The 14637-nt window shown below is 39.0% G+C and overlaps 1 protein-coding gene across 3 annotated transcripts in view; it reads right to left on the minus strand.

The window, feature by feature from the left end:
- Scai (suppressor of cancer cell invasion) overlaps window positions 1-14637 on the minus strand; it is a 107319-nt gene that overhangs the window by 79653 nt on the left and 13029 nt on the right. The window lies entirely within an intron of this gene.

Here is a 14637-nt window from a genome sequence, read left to right on the forward strand (position 1 = left end):
AAAAAAAAAAAAAAAAAAAAAAAAAAAAGAAAAAAAAAAGAAAAGCTTTTGCTTCAACAAATACAAACAGATAATAGCATTTGCTTCTATAAAATGTTAGTATTATTATTAGTACCTTGGCTTAGGTTCTACCTGAATTTGAACACTCCAAACTTAGGTGAAAGTAGTGAACATGGAGAAATCACATGTCTGTTAACAAGGCGTGTTAAATTCTTTTTTTTTTTATTATTATTATTTCTGAGAAACAATTATATTTTGTAACCCAGGCTAGTGTGAAGCCTATAAATCCTCCTATATATTGGGACTGTCAGAATATATATGAAATCTGGGACACTGAATTTTGTTAACTGGATTCATATAATTCATGCCATTTTGTGCTTCACTTATTTTACTTAGCAAGATGTCTTTAAAGTTTACTCATTGTTACATGTGTCAGCATTTAATTTCTTTTTACAACAGAGGAGAATCTGGTTATATGTGTACACTAATTGGTGTATAGAGTCATTCATGGATGGGCATTTTAGTTGGTTCATCCTTTTGGCTGCTGTGACTAGTGCTGCTGTGAACACCAATGCATAGTATATTTGAATTCCAGTGTTCTATTTTTTGGCCATGAGGGAAATCTGGTATTCTGGGCAGAGAAAACAGCAAGAGTATAGGCCATGAGTCAACCTGCCTGGTGGGTCTAAGCAACAGCAGGAAAGTCAGTTAAAGAGAAGCAGGACACCTAGACTGGTAAGGAGGAAGTAAGTGGAAGGAGAACTGGTTTTGTATAGTAAGGGAACTGAAGAGCCATAGGGGATTATATAAACAGTGGGCTGATCTAATATATACACCCCCAATTTGCTGATCCCCAGTCTTCCCACCATCTGATATAAATTACCTTTTGAATGAATTGAGAAAGTATGAGACAGGAGTAATAAACCCCATGCTCGAATCCCATGGCTTTCTTCTCTAAGTTCTTGTCTCTGCACTGATAGCTTTCTCTTAGGCTGTTTCCCTGCTGTAACAACTGAATATAAGTATTCTTTGGCAATGATTTTCAGCCCTCTTCCACTTAATTTCTATGACTCCAAACATTATCATAACCTAAGATCCAAATTAAAATTTTATTTTTGTCTAAGCTGACAGGGTATTTTTTTTTTCAGAGTTTGTAGTTTTATTTTTCTTTTGTTTTTGTTATTTTTGAGACAAGTTTTTAATATATAGCCCTACCTGGTCTGGAACTTACAGAGATCTACCTGTCTCTGCCTTTTGAGTGCTGTAATTAAACAAGTGTGTCACCATGCCAGGCAGGTAGAATTTTTTAAATAAAAGGAACCAGAAGACATAACAATCAGCAATATCAGCAAATAATAACAACTATCACCATTTAAAAATGGGTCTATATTCCAAGCACTGAAGAAAAACACTTCATACATATTTCAATACTTGATTGTCTTCTTAATAATCCCAAGAAGTATGCTTTACCAGTTCAGCAATGTAAGTGAAGTTACAATCTCAGAGAGGTTAAGTAACTTTCTTATACTGCAAGTAATTCATAAAATCAGGCCTAGGGCTGGGTTTTACCACAAAGCCAAATGGTTCCGGAACAAAGCAGTACTATATCATTTTCCAATTACTCTCAACTCTCAATTCTCCCAAGTCTTCTTCAGGTTCACAAACTTAGAAGACAATTCAAGGTCAACATTAACTGGAACTAACTCTTGCTTGGTCTCTGTGTTAAAGAACAAATTTATCTTTTGTGTCACCTGTCACTAGTAGCTTACAGAAGAAAATGCTCTTAGATTTCCTCCTTCAGTTAAATACACTATTAAAAATTTCTAGCTGGGCGGTGGTGGCGCACACCTTTAATCCCAGCACCTGGGAGGCAGAGACAGGCAGATTTCTGAGTTCAAATCCAGCCTGGTCTACAGAGTGAGTTCCAGGACAGCCAGGGCTATACAGAGAAACCCTGTGTCAAAAAACAAACAAAAAATTTCTTGCTTTTCAGAATTTGTGGGTTTCACTTGTTTGTTTTCTTTAGTTTGCTGAAGATGATCTGAGAGCTAGAATTAAAGTAAGATCTTTGGGAAGTTATTAAGTTGCTTGGGTTTTAAAGCCTGAGCTAAGGGCTGGAGAGGAGGCTTGTTGGTTTAGTGGCCACACTGCCCTTGCAGAAGCCCAGGAGTCTGGTTCCCTCCCAGGTACGGACACCCATAATTTCCTATAATCTTAGACTCATAGATTCCTATGTCATAATCTGATCTCCACCAGTACCTGCACTCATATGCTCATAAACACACCCATAATTGCATGAACACACACACACTTAAAAATAAGCCTTTTTAAAAAACAAAGATAATTAAATATTTTAATTAAAGCTAATTAAAATAAAAACCAGAATAAAGACTGGCAATCAAAGTGTTAATTATGGCACATACATTAGCCTTATTATTAAGATTTTTAGTTTGTTCATTTTTTTGTTTTTGAGACAGTATCTGTGCTAGTTTTTATGTCATCTTGACACAGCTAAAGTCATGATTGTGGGAGGATGTTGTTTTGCTGTGGGAGGTTTTTTGTTTTGCTGTTGCTTTTTGTTTGTTTTTTAAGACAGAGATTCTCTTGTAACCCTGGTTGTCCTAGAACCCACTCGGTAGAGTAGGCTGGATCAACCTCACTCCACCTCCTGAATGCTGAGATTAAAGGTATGTCTCACCACCACCCAGCTGTCAGCACCCAGACTCCTTTTTGAAGAGAGAACACTTCAACTGTGAAAATGTCCCCACCATACTGGCCTATGGGCAAGCCTGTGGTGTATTTTCTTGATTGATGGTTGATTTGGCAGTTGCCCCCCTGGACTGTTGGTCCTGCATGCTAAAGAAAGCAGACTGATTAAGCCATGGGGAGCAAGCCAGTAAGTGCTAAGCACTCCTCCATGGTCTCTGCATCGCCTTCTGCCTTGAGTTCCAAACCCTGACTTCCCTCAGTAGTGGACTGTAATAAGGAAGTATTAACAAAAAGTAAATGCTGTCTTCTCCAAGCTGCTGTTACCAAGGTGTCTTAGCACAATAGAAGACTAAGACTAGGGTCTCACTGTATAGCTCTGGGCAGTCTGGAACTAGCTATGTAGACTACTAGGCTGGCTTGGAACTCAGAGAGATCCACTTGCCTCCTGAGTGCTTGGATTAAACATCTACATCACATTAGAAAAATAATATGCATTGGCTTGGTATTCATTTTTAAGTCTGGTTACACTATACTGGGCACTTTCTTTTATTTGTGGGAGGTGAGTTTTTAGGTAGCAGGCAGTTGTTTCCGTGTCAGTTCCATTGTGCTTTGGACTAGAACAACTGTGTTCTCTTGTCAATTGGAGGGTCCAGGGGAACTCCTTTCTAGTGACCAGCTTTACTTTTGGATTGTAGTTAGTAAGTGTAATTTTAGTTGTGACAATAATATTCAGGATGCATGTGAAGGTGTAGCTATAATGGAGATTAAAATTAGATATGCTTCCTTCCTTTGGCTCACAATCTAAATTTAGTAGACAAGAATTTTCTTTCCTGGATGTCATTAAAAATAGAAAATACCCATCTGTCTAGATTGGATTATAGAGATGTGCCTGCAGCCTTAGCGCCAACTGGCTTCTGTCCAGCTTTAGGATTCTAAGAAAAATAATTTGTTCTTTAACACAGAGACCAAGCAAGAGTTAGTTCCGGTTAATGTTGACCTTGAATTGTCTTCTAATAAGATATTTCCAAATTCACAGGGTGTGGTGGCATATGCCTTTAGTCTCAGCACTTTGAAGACTGAGGCATGAGGATCTCTGTGATTTCCAGGAAAGTCAGAGCTACATAGAGAGACTATGGCTCAATAAAACAAAACCAACTAAACAATTAACCAAACATTCAAACTAACCACCGAGCTTACATTTCCTCAGAGTTAGGAAGGCTTCTCAAACATGGTGGCTTCCAAGGGCATGAACTATAGTCATATTCTGTCAAACTGAACTGACCAGTTTATAATTTTGAAAAATATTGCAAAGTAATCTCTTAAACATAAGCACTGACATTAAAGTCAGGCAAAGACTAGCAAAAATTCAAGTTAACAAAGTTAAGTTTACATATACTACATCAGTTCTGTTGGTATAATTCCAAAAATCTGAATCATAATTCAACTAGTTTTGTAAATTATTTATTTATTTATTTATTTATTTATGTTTGTGTGTGCATGCACACAGGTGTGAGTGCCATGTCACATAGGTTTAGAGGTAAACCTGCAGGATTCTGTTCTCCTTCCATCACGTGGGTCCTGAGGATTGAACTCTGGTCATCATGCTTGGTATTTGCCGACTGAGCCATATGACCAGACTGTGATTATTTAACCCCCTTCTTCAACTCCAAGCCTGGAGCTAAAGGGCCCATTGAGCTAAATCTCCAACCTGCCAAGTTTATTTCTTTAAGAGATCTGTTTTGGGGGCTAAAGAGATGGTTCAATGGTTAAGAGCAATGGCTACACTTACAGAGGACCTGCACCAGAACTTCCAAGGTAGCTCAAGCTGGTGTGTAATTCCAGTCCCAGGGAACATGATGCCATCTTCTGGCTTCCTTGGGCATCTGCTCTCATATGTATGTGCACACTCCTCCCGATCCCACAAACATATATATGCACGCACACACACAGTAAATAAAATTCTTTTGAAAAATATTTAAGACCCATAGTTTCTTTCTTTTTTTTCAAGATTTATCTATTTTCTATGTATATGAGTACACTGTAGCTGTCTTCAGACACACCAGAAGAGGCCATCAGATCCCATTACAGATGGTTGTGAACCACCATGTGGTTGCTGGGATTTGAACTCAGGACCTCTGGAAGAGCAGTCAGTGCTCTTAACCACTGAGCCATCTCGCCAGCCCAAGACCCATAGTTTCAATTCATTAGTTTCACTTTATTTTTTAACCCCAACAATCTCTCCCCATTAATAATAACCCATTACAAAAGAAGTAAATAAGAAGTCAAAACTGAAAAGGGGCCAGAGAGACGGCTCAACTGGTTAAGGCACTTGCTATACAAGCCTGAGAATCTGAATTCAAGCCCCAGGATTCATATCAACAAGAAAGGATAGCGTTCAAGCTGTCCTATGATCTCCACCTGTGGCACCACTCTCCCCCAAAATAATAAAGGTTTTTATAAAACTAGAAAAGCTACAAAGAACTACAACTGAAATTAGTCTTTCCTTTAAAAATGTCAATATAAACCCAAGTAAGTTTAAACTTAATTCAAGTCATCTAGTTGGCCTTAGTTAATCCAAAGTTTTATCAGATAGAGTCTGTCCTTATAGGAAAGGACAAAGAGAATGAAAATTTTTTGTTTTGCTTAAATTACTTTCTTTTTAGAGACATAGTCTCCCTACATAGATCACGCTGGTCTCCAAATCTTGATCTTTCTGCTTCAGCCTCTTAGGTGTTGGGATTCTAGGTGTAGGCTGAAAATATATAACTTGAACATATACAATATGGTAATAACAACATAGTCTAAAGTACAGGACTGAAAGATGAGCTCATTACACAATATGTGGCCATGTATAGGTCATTTGTCCTCATAGCAAAGCACACTGGATCAAAGCTGAAACAAAAGCAAATGGAAAGTTCAACAATCCTACAATTTTCCAAAATGAAAACTGTACATAGCTTACCAGGCAATGTGCCTTACCACTAAAAGAAAAAGGCCAGTCAAGCATGGTAACACATGCTGAAATATCAGCACTTTGGAGGTAGAAGCAGGAGGATCAAAATTCAAAGTTATTCTCAGATGCAGTTTAAGGCTAGCCTAGGGATGCTTTTGTAATACCCATACACTGAAAGGCAGATGAGGGAGAATCAGGAGTTAAAGGCCAGCTTTTGCTACATTAGACTATGTCTCAAAAAACAAAATATTAATTAACCAGTTAGATAAATAGATACACATGGACACAGACACAGACAGAGACACATGCACACAGACACACACACAGACACACAGACACACAGAAGTAAATCATCCAAAACCATCTCTGTGCTGGAAGATGGCACATGTTTGTAATCTTAGTCAGAAAGTAGAAACAGAAGGATTAGGAATTTCAAGTCATCTTCAGCAAGCTCCATAGCAAGCTCAGGCCTTAGTTCCACAGTAAGTTCAGTACAGTCTAAACTATATACTCTAAAACAATAACAACAACAACAACAACAACAACAAGACAGGACAAGAAACACTCCATATATCTAAAACAACAACAACAATAAAAAGACAAGACAAGAAACACTCCATATATGGCTGAACCAAAATTGAATGAGACCAACTAAACTAAAATTTCCAAATGCTGTAATAACAACCAGACAACAACAGTTCATTTTAATATTAAGATTGAAAAAACAACTTCCCAGTTCACTGTTCTGCCAACACACACAGGGCTGGAATAGGAAAGAACTCCAGATAAAGCCCTAAGATATCCTGGGTTAAAAACCTGAAACTGAGTGTGAGGGAGCCCCAGAGCTAGAGAGCAAGACTCCCATATGCAATAGGAGCCCTATCTGTGCAAGTTCCTTTCAACACACTGCTCAAGAGAGGAAGAAGTGTCAGAAGAGAGAACATTTGACAAGATTAGAGGAAACAGATGCTGGAGCCCACAGACTCCCTCTTTCCACCAGCCAGGTGGGGAAAGCCTTTTAATCTTTATAATGTCTTGTTTCAGTAGTAAAGAATGATACCTCCTAATGATGACAATCCTGCAGGCTACTCCAGTCCCATCTAATAACGCTTAGAAGTATGATGCAGAGGATCAAAATATTTCTAAATAATTTAATGGTATCCCAAGGAGGGGGAAATGTAAAGAAATATGTAAGATGGTGAGGGCATCTTGAGAACCTTCTAGTGTTTTAAATGAAAACAGCACCCATAGAATTCACATATTTGAGTGCTTGGTCCTCAGTTGGAACTGTCTGAGAAGGATTAGGAGATGTGGCCTTGTTGGAGGAGGTGTATCACTGGTTTCAAAAGTTGATGAGGTTTCATTCCCAGTTAGCTCTGTCTCCTGTTCTCAGATAAGGATGTGAGCTCTTAAGCTATTGCTCTAGTATCATACTGACAGCCTGCTGCTATGCTCCCCTCCATAATGGTCATGGTCTCTAACCTTCTAGAACCATGAACCACAATTAATTTTTCTAATTATTATTATTATTACTACTTATTATTATTTTTAATGAGTTGCCTTAGTCATGGTGTCTTATCAGAGCAACAGAAAAGTAATTATGACAGAAGTTGGTACTGGGGAGTTGGCTATTGCTCTAACAGTCCTGATGATGCTGTCCCCCTCCCCTTCTTTTCTTTTAAGGAATGTCAACTTTGGGCTAGGCAAGCAGTTGAACCCTGTAAGTAAGGTTTAATGGGCCATCCTAGTAGAAACTTGGAAAACAGCAGTGCTGAGAGCAATGTGGGCCATGGAGGCCCAGCGCATGATGTTTCAGATGGTAACAATATTAGCAACTGGGCTAAATACCATTTTTCTGATATTTTGGTTAAGACTATGGCTGCTTTTACCCTCACCCTTTATCTGCCTGAGGCTAATTTTTAGTCTTTAGATTCATTTCATTAGAATTTCAAGACAACCTAATATTGACTCTTGTGCAGTTAATTAGTAATCACTCTCTCTTATGTTGGTCTATAATGAGACAGAGGAAACTAACTAACTAACTAACTAAATAAATAAATAAAATGTACAGCCTGGGGCAATAGAGCATCAGGAAATGTAATGCTGCCAAGGTCTATTCTGAAAGATGTAAGGAGAGGCATGATGGGAAATGGAATAGAAGAAGTGGCGCCCTGGGGGTTGGTGGGGAGCAGACCCCATCCAGGTAATCCTGCAACAGTCAAAGAAAAAGGTCCAAGGTATTTTCTCTTCCAAAAAGCAACTACAAAGGAAAGTTTAGGTAAATGTAATTCAAAGAGGAGACTGGACTCCATCTCAAGTAGACAACTTGATAGCTTTAGAGTCATGAAGGATACAAGAGAAGAGTTATTCTTTTTCAGATGTTACAGAGAGAGCCTCTGAGGCCAGGCATGTGTCAAGAGAATACCTGCATCAGGCCCTGAGAGGCCACTTTGTGAAGCTATGAAAGCGAAGCTTGGATTTACTGGAGATGTTAGAACCTCAAGATGTTAGAAGTGCTAGAGCCATGGGATATCTGTCAAGAAGAGCTGCAGGCAGAGAGTGGAACCAGAATAAGAGAGAAAAGTATATTTCAGTCAGCAAAGCTTGAAGGGCAGAACCATAAGCTCTTTGACATTAGACATGGAGCTACAAGATTTGAAATTTGTCCTGCTATATTTCAGTCTTGCTTTGGACCGATATCACCTAGCTATACCTCAACCCCTCCCTTTCGGAATGGTATTGTATATCCAGTGCCATTATATGTTAAAAATTATGTAATTTCTTTTAAATTTTGATTTTACAGGGGTTACAATTAAGAGATTGCCTTGAGTCTCAGAAAATCCTTTGAGCCATGTTTTGTTTTGTTTTCCTACACAGACTCTGTATTGGCTCAAAAAGTCCTTTATTTCTGAAACCTTTAAGCCTCAAGTTTAATATTATTTTTCTTGACACTTAATCTAAACTTTAATACATGTAAAATATGTCTCAGTAAGCCAAAAGGGATGGTCAAAAGTAATCCTACTACAAGCAAGTAATAAATCTGAGACATTGCTTCTAATTTTTCAGTTTATTCTGATACTGCCTATCAACAAGTCCCAAAACTATCACAAATCTTCCCTTCAACCTGGTTTCAAAATTTTCCATTGCCTTTCTCCTAATTTTTTCCCCCTAATGCCTAGTATGGACTTCATATTTCAGTAAATGTTTAAAGTCTTGAAAAAAACTAAAGCATTTTTCATTTATTAGCCTTTCCAGTCTTCTCTGACCTTCTGTCCCTAAACTCTTTTTTTTTTTTTTTTTTTTTTGGTTTTTTGAGACAGGGTTTCTCTGAGTAGCTCTGGCTGTCCTGGAACTTACTCTGTAGACCAGGCTAGCCTCGAACTCAGAAATCCGCCTGCCTCTGCCTCCTAAGTGCTGGGATTAAAGGCGTGCGCCACCACTGCCTGTCCCTAAACTCTTAGGAGTGCTACTTATTTCCCATTTTGGGTCACAACCTAGCAGCAGTGATAACTGACATCAGCATAAATAAATCACTGAAATTGTACAAGCCTCTACCTCTAACATACATACTTGTTTACAGAGCTGAAGAGATGGCAAACCAGCTAATAACACCTGTTGAGCTTGCAAAGGATCTCGGAACTCCATTCCTAGCAACCACATGGTAGCTCACCATCATCCAAAACTACAGTTCCAGGGGATCCAACCCCTTCTTTCAAATTCCATGGGCACATACATTCAGGTAAAACCACATACAATAATAATAAAAAACTCTAATATATCATTTTCCCCCCTAAGGTCATACACCAGGCTTGAACCATTCAAAGGTTTTTGCTTTATGAAGACTAGAGTCAGGAAAGTAGTGCTGGAGAGATGGCTCAGCAGTCACTCTTCCAGAGGATCCAGATTTATTTCCCAGTATCTACATGGTAGCTCATAACTGCCTGTAACTCTAATCTTATGGAATTTGATGTTCTCTTCTGGCTTCTCTGGATACCAGTCACACACATGGTGTATAGACATACATGCAGAGAAAATACTGAAATACATATACATAAAGAAAAAGATGTAGCATCAACTGTTCCAGGCCAGCCTAGTCTACATACAGGGTACACAGCAAGGAAAAAACAAAGCACATCACTTTTGCCTTAATTACTTTTCTATTGCTGTGGTAAGACATCATGATGAAGGTAAAATACAGAAAGGATAATTTACTGGGACTTATAGTTTCAGAAGGCTAGTTAGAGTCCATGACCATCATGAAGAGGAACATGCAGCTGACAGGCAGGCATGGTGCTGGAGCAGTAGCTGAGAGCTTACATCTTATCCATATGCACATGGCAGAGAGAGAAAGCTAACTGGGAATGGCCTGGGCTTTTGAAACCTTAAAACCTACCTCCAGTGACACATCTCCTCCAATAAGGCCATACCTAATCCTTCCCAAACAGTTCCACCAACTGGACCCAAGAATTCAAATATATGAGACTATCTGAGCTTATTTTTATTCAAACAACCACATTTCTCATGTAGAAGTACATGAAAACAAAGCTGCCTGCATAGGAACATCATTAGCATTTATTTTCTTTAGTTAAAAAAAAAGCCATAATATAATGAGCAAATAAATGGAAATAAATGAGATAAGAGTCAGTCAGTAAAGGCAGAGGGTACATAATCCATCTTCCCTGTCTGGGAAAATTAACATGCTTCTAAAGGTACAGATAATTTTTCTTACAATCAAGGAGAGCTAATTCATGGTATGATCTCTACCGTAAATGCTGGTAAAATAAAACGCCAAGCTAACCACTTACCGCTGTATAACTTAAATAAATGTTTTCCTGAGGTCATGAACCTACATTCTGGGTACACTTGGCAAGGGTAACATCTCTGCTCTTCTTGGATGCAGGGCTTTGATAGGGATCTGGAAGATTAGGCTCTGCATTTATGTTAGCACTGATAAGCACAGGCTGGCAAGCTGATGCTAGACATCTGCTGGAAACTCAGCTTGGGTTAGAACCAGAGACTTTTAATTTCCCTTACACAAGCTACTCATGACTGTGTGGCTCCTTACAGCAAAGCAAGGTAACCAGGCTTCAAAAGGAATGGCCCACAGAGGCAGGTGGATTTCTGAGTCCTGGCCAGCCTGGTCTACAGAGTGAGTTCCAGGACAGCCAAGGCTACACCGAGAAACCCTGTCTTAGGGGGTCTGGGAGAAGAAGGAATGGTCTAATCCCAAAATTCACCCAGCATTACTTAGGCCACATTCTACTGGTGATGGCAGTTAAAAGGATTGTTCTGATTAAAAGACAGGAACATGGTCACAAAAAGAAATACGCAGTCACTGTCCACATGGAATATACAGAATAAAAGACATAACCTGTCCTAGCAATGAGACAGATATATATCAGAAAATAACATTGCTGAGTTTTAGACCCGTTTACTTGTTGTTATTTTTTTTAATAAATCTTTTTTTTAATGTCTATTTATTTATTTCATGTATATGGGTACACTGTCGCTGTGTTCAGACACACCAGAAGAGGGCATCAGATCTCTTTTTATGGATGGTTGTGAGCCACCATGTGGTTGCTGGGATTTGAACTCAGGACCTTGGGAAGAGCAGTCAGTGCTCTTACCCGCTGAGCCATCTCTCCAGCCCTTTATTGATTGTTATTAAGCAAGTATTTCCTATAAAAAGCACAGCACAGCTAGGAGAGATGGCACACACTTTAGTGGGATTTTTGCTTAAATTCAAGTATGAAGATCTACTTCTAATCCAGATCTTTGAGTTAGAAAGGTACATTTTTTTAATCCAGATCTGTTGAGCTAGGAAAAAAAAATGTCTTTAATCCTGACTCTTGAGGAAAAAAGACACACCTTTAATCTGGGCCACACTTTCTGCTAGAAGCCTATTTAAAACCAGAACAAAGGAAGCTTTTGATCTTTTTTCTTTTTCAAGACAGTGTTTCTCTCTGTATCTCTGGCTGTCCTGGAACTCACAAAGGTCTACCTGTCTCTGCCTCCTGAGTGCTAGGATTAAAGGTGTATACCAACACTACCCAGCTGAAGCTTTTGCTCTTTGCCTGTTTGCTCTCACCTTGCTAGCAAGTACATTCCTTCACTGGTATTAGCACCTACTTCTTCAGGATTCTAGCATCTACTGAAGACTAGCTAAGACATCCAGCCCTGTGGACTGAGAAACTTCTAGATTCCCAGACGTTCCATGCAGAGACAGCCATTGTTGGATTAGCTGGACCACAGCCTGAAAATCATTATAATAAATCCCCTTTCTGTGTATAGAGATTCATTCTATAAGTTGTTACTCTAGAGAATCCTGACCAATACATCAAGAGAGCTTCTTTTCTGTAAAGTTCTACATTGAAAGAATTTTCATTCATTCATTCATTCATTCATTCATTCATTCATTCATTCATCTCACTCTGTTCTTACTAAAGTAAAAACCCAGTCAAACAAAGTGAAGGAGAAGCTGAGGCCCCTGCAGCCTGTTTCAAAGATAGGTTTCCTGGCATAGAACAACTCACTATATAACCAATGTTGAAAAAAGTGAATAAAAACCCTGGGGTATGTAGAGAAGACAAGTGGCTCACAGCCTGACAAACCCCTGGGAATTCCACCAGCACAGGGGAGTATATACATTCATCCAAGGTTTCACAAAGATTAACCTTATATAAGCCACCAGTCCTTTTTGCAAACTAGAGCAAGAGATGTCTGCAGAGATATCTATATAGGCATTCCCAACACAATGAAGCATAAGAAATTCTTTTCAAGAGTAAAAATTCTGTGGACTACCATGTGACAATGTGATTTTATCATCAGATCATTAAGAAAAACTCAAGAAGGACAAAAGTATCATGAATTCATGAGAACCTCTATCAAATTCTATTTGGACATTGCCATAAGGACATTCATATAAAATAGAATGTTCAAAAAATACTTTATTGGAATAAATTTCTTAGGAATAGGAACAAATATCTATCAATTACTGGTAAATATCTGCATAAAATATATTTGAAAAAAACTGTAGACTGGTGTGAAGGTACATGCCAATCACCCTACCACTTTGAGGCTGAGGAAGGAGTTTGGCAGGTTTGAGGCCAGCCTGGGCCACACAGCAAAATCCTGTCTCAAGAAAGGAGAAAGAGGAGGGGAGGGCTGGGACATGGTCAGTGGGCAAAGCACCTATAATTACAATTTGAGAACTCAAGTTCCAATCCCTCTATCTACACAGTAAGGCAGAGTGGCCTGTATTTGTAATCCCAGTGCTCCTATGATGAGATGGGAGGCAAAGGAACATTCTCAGCTCACAAGCTAGCTTGCCTGGCAATGAAGAGACCCCATTTCAGACAAGGCGGAAGGCAACGACCAACACCCTAGACTGTCCTCTTACATACAAATACACATGGCATTTACACATTTGTACTCAAATATACAGATACATACATGTAAATACATCACACACATATATATACACACAGAAAAATGAGAAAGAAAGCACCGTGACAATTTTTTCATTGTTTCTAGATTTATCTTGTATGTATATGCACTCATGATTATATACATAATACACAATACACAATGTACATCACAGAGCATGTATGGATATCAGAGGACAACTTACGGGAGAGTCAGTTCTGTCCTTCTACCTTTACATGGGTTCCAGGAATCCAAATCAGATCATCAGGCTTGGCAGCAAGCACCTTGACCCACTCAACCATCTTGCTGGTCCTCCAGAAATTCTTAAGGAGTTGTTTTTGGGGCATCTTACCTCAGGGTTTCTCTTACCACACATGTGGATAGATATACTCAGTAAATAATCTTTTACAAAACAGATTGTGTGGTTCTATTATAAATTTGTCATTTCCTCATTTTTAATATATATTTTAATAATATAAAACTGTTTTTGTTTTGTTTTTTCTTTTTGATTTTTGAGACAGGGTTTCTCTGTGTAGCCTGGCTATCCACTCTAGATCAGCCTGGCTTAGAAAAATCAGATATCCTCCTGTCTGTTTCCTGAGTGCTAGATTCTTATTAATTAAAAATATAAGAATTCTCTAACTACTTGATGACAAAGTTTTGGTCTTGGTCTTTTAATTTAATTAATTTGTTTATTTTTAAAGACAGGTCTCCTTTCCTTGTGCATCTCTGGCTGGCCTAGAACTTATTACATAGACCAAGATGGCCTTGAACTCCCAAGAGATCCTTCTGCCTCTGCCTACTGAGTGCTGGAACTAAAGGTGTATACCACCACGCCTGGCCCCAGACCCTAGTGAGTTCCAGGACAGCCAGAGCTACAAAGCGATACCCTATATGAAAAAAAAAAGTCAAGTAGGGTCTGGTAGAAGACCTTTAGGTAGGGGGACTGTGGGACCTCTCTTTCTCTTTGCCTTCATGCTTCCTTGAAGTAACAGCTTTGCTATATAACACATAATCACACCATATGTTGTCAGCCCCAAAGCAAGAGGGACAGCTGACCATAGACTGAAATAAGCAAAACTATGAGCAGGGAAACAAACAAAAACCCTTTGGTCTTTTTAACCTAATTATCATCTCAGCTATTTGTCATAGTGACAGAGTCCACTAATGTACAGGCACATTTCCTCCCTCGAGTTAGAGTGAAGCGTTTCCAGCACAGCTGCCCACTTTATGAGAATCCATGCACTGCTCGGCTCCTTTTGCTTAGTTTTTGGTGAAGATGACTATTTCAAAGCTGACTACAGCAGAAGGAAACTCAACAGTTAGCAACATGGAGCTCTAATACATTGTGGAACACTTTGGAAAAACCTGGCACGTGACAGAAAGCAGGGCCACAAGATGACTGGGCTTATGTACTTGCAGGGTTCTCAGGACAGACACACTAAAAGGAATTCACTCATGTAACATTGTCTGAGAAATCTGAGATCAGCAGTTAGCAAACTAGAGACCTGAAAGAGCCAATGATATGACACTAATCCAATCTGAAGACA

The sequence above is a fragment of the Mastomys coucha genome, unplaced genomic scaffold, assembly GCF_008632895.1.
Source record: "Mastomys coucha isolate ucsf_1 unplaced genomic scaffold, UCSF_Mcou_1 pScaffold15, whole genome shotgun sequence".
Lineage (NCBI taxonomy): Eukaryota > Metazoa > Chordata > Mammalia > Rodentia > Muridae > Mastomys > Mastomys coucha.